Raw genomic sequence first — 3,177 nt, forward strand, 5'->3', positions numbered from 1 at the left:
ACCTTGTGTTTCATGTAAATACAATAGAAATTTTAAAATAGAGTGGTACACCTTAAATTAACGAGGCCAATGGTATAGTTTGTAGTGTTGAATTAGTGTTAAAATCGTTAATTATGACTCATTAACAATGTTGCAGTTTCTGATATGCAGACAATAGCTTCTTTTAACACCTACTTCCACTCCGGCTTTACGACTGATAACTCTAATCTCTGTTTTTGATTCTGAACCATACCCTCCAATCGACGATGTATCGCTGTCTCCTAAGGGTGTACTTAATCCTAAACTTAGACACCAAGAAGTCATGTGGTCCTGACAGTATCCCGACAGTTTTTCTTATTTCATACTCTCTTTGGTGCAGCAGATATTTAACAATTATCTTTAGAAAATCTCTCAAACGCCACCCTTCCTCCCTCATGGAAACTTGCTTCAATTCTCCCCTTATTTAAGTTGGGTAACATTCAATTGTTATCTAACTATAGGCCCATCTCTTTAATGGCACATTCATGTAAATTACTTGAACACATTATCTTTAAACATATTATGGAATTTCTTGGAACTAACAAAATTGTATGCACTTTCCAGCATGGTTTTAAACGTGGCCTCAGCACTATAACACAACTGACAGAATTTGTTCATGACATTAGCAGCCCTTTAGACATAGGTGACTAGATTGATGCTATTTTTAGACTGCAAAGGCCTTCGACACTCTCACACCCTAAACTTATGCACAAGCTGTTCGCTATACTTAAAAACGCATCTTTGGTTGACTGGGTACTGGACTTTCTTTCCCAGCGCTGACAATATGTACGTTTCAACTCTACGAACTCACCCTTGATGCCTGTTTCATCAGGAGTTCCCCAAGGCTCGATACTGGGTCCCCTTTTATTCCTGCTTTATATTAATGATCTCCCCCTACACACCTCAATTAAACTACGCCTTTTTGCAGACATTTGCATTTTATATAATACAATTAAATCTCCTACTGATCATGTTGTCTTTAACAATTCTTTCGCTGACTTCTGTAACTGGTCCAAAGCATGGCAAATGAATATCAGCTTTTCCAAAACTGCCTCCATGTCTTTGCACGATGCTCATGCCATTCCTTCTTTGCCTATGCTTTTAATGATATTACTTTAAATAGAGTGTTTGAATTCAAGTATTTAGGTATGCTACTAACACAATTTGTCATGGTTGATACACATTGATGTTACCTGTAACAAGGCCCTTAAAAGACTAGGTTACTTGCACTGTACGCTGCATCTTGCTCCTCAAGAAACTATACTTCTAACATAAATCCCTCATTCACCCCATCCTCAAATATGGCTGCATTGTATGAAATCCATGTGAACACTGTGACGTCGAAAAACTAGAATCTGTGCAAAAGAAGGTAGTGCGTTTTGTTTGTAGGAGATATGACAAGGACTTTTCACCGTCTAATTCTCTTCCCCTACTCTGTCTCGCTCCTCTAGCAGAGTGTCACAAACTTGAATGTCTAAAAGCCCTTCACACGTTAACCAATTCTTCTCCTCTCTAGATAACTATTTGACTTTTTCTAAAGCCTCATCTACGAGGAGTCACCACGCCCTAAATATCTCAACCCTTTCTTTTTTTGCCTGCACTGATTCCTTTAAATTGTGGGGACGCGCGACTCTCACGCGTCCCCTGATATGTTGTTTTCCCGCACGGCTCGCGTGGCCTGGCGCCCGCGGCGGTCGGAGTGGTTGAGGCGCAGTACGAGAGATGGCGCGAGTGTTGCGCTGCTAATGCCGCCGACAGGCGGGGTTACTTGGGCGCCGAAAGACAAGGCGCTTCCTCTTTGGTTCGGGACAGCAAGCAGTGCGGACGTGCCGCGCGTGCGCCGATCCATGCTTCTGCAAGACCGTCTCGCGTGGCCGCCTTGAAACGCGCCACCGTTCGCGTGACCGTACACGCGAACGACTAGGCGTTGGGATCCAGCATGGGCGAACATATTCGCTCGCTATTCGGTCGCGGTGAGTCGGACTTCCTAGATTTGTCGCGCGCCCATCGGCATGTTTTGGGGATAGAAACTCGGCTAGCAGGCATTGATCTATGAAAGGTGCAATAAATGCCCTTGTGATTGTTTGCACTACTGTGTTGTCGTTCCTTTGCCCCAAGAGCACGGGTGTGAGGACCCCACATCTGGCTGCCCAACGTGGACCTCTTGGGGCATCGGACGATATATTTAACAGTTTTGCTTCGTTCGAGACCTTTGTTTGAACCGAAGCGTAGGGCTAGCGTCGATTTCGATCGCTAGCGTTGGCGGCGTGCTTTCTTGAGCAAGGCGACGGTGGCTGTAGTGTGCTTGAACATGTCAACATGCTAAGAATTTTCGCAAGTGTTTTTTCTTTAATGACATTCGTCAGTACGAGAACCACGTGGTCTGCATCCTGGGAGAGCGAGGCTTAGTGCCCGCGGAGCATTGCCAAGCCTGAAGCGAGTGAGTACGGAAGCCTCGTGGGTGGTCCGAATTTCTTATGTAAATAGCTTCTTCTATCTCTTTGACTCGGATGAAGTCGCGGCTCTGGGAGCCGGGTGGCCGCGGGCCATGGGTGCCACTACGGGCTGACTGGTATGGGCGTCTTGCGCTGGAGTTTGAGGTATAGTAGCGGCGCCTGGTGGCGGTGCGGGAAACGACATCTGGGTCGTACCAGCTTGGGTCGTATTGAGCCCTGGCTGTGGCGAAGCACGTTTCTAGGCCGAGTTTTGCGTCGATTCGCACTTTTTTATGCCCTGTTGCGAGTGCGAAAAGGCTCGTCACTTCTCACAGACCACGCTGCGAGCTCGCCGCAGCCTATAGTTTAACGAAAACGGACTCTCCGTGTGCCGTGGGACGTAATGCTGGGAGGAGAAGGAATCGGTGATGCCGATCCGGAGAGACCTAACCCAGCCTCGAAAAGGCGTCACCGTCATTACTCCTGCCTCGTGGGCTGCCATGAACAAGAAGGCCTGAATCCCAACATCAGATTCTACCGTTTTCCTTCAAGTCCTCACGAAGTGGAGCGTCGGGCGCGCTGCATAGCTGCAGTTCGTCGCGCTGAGTATGCGAAACTTCGTGCCATGCTGACTGCTTCGCCTGTCTTGAAGCTTGCTTGATTATCTGCGTTCGAAATTTCGGTCTTTTGCACCTATAGTCCCGATAGCAGACGGACATAGCAG

The sequence above is a fragment of the Dermacentor andersoni genome, chromosome 1 (genome assembly GCF_023375885.2).
Source record: "Dermacentor andersoni chromosome 1, qqDerAnde1_hic_scaffold, whole genome shotgun sequence".
NCBI classification, from domain to species: domain Eukaryota; kingdom Metazoa; phylum Arthropoda; class Arachnida; order Ixodida; family Ixodidae; genus Dermacentor; species Dermacentor andersoni.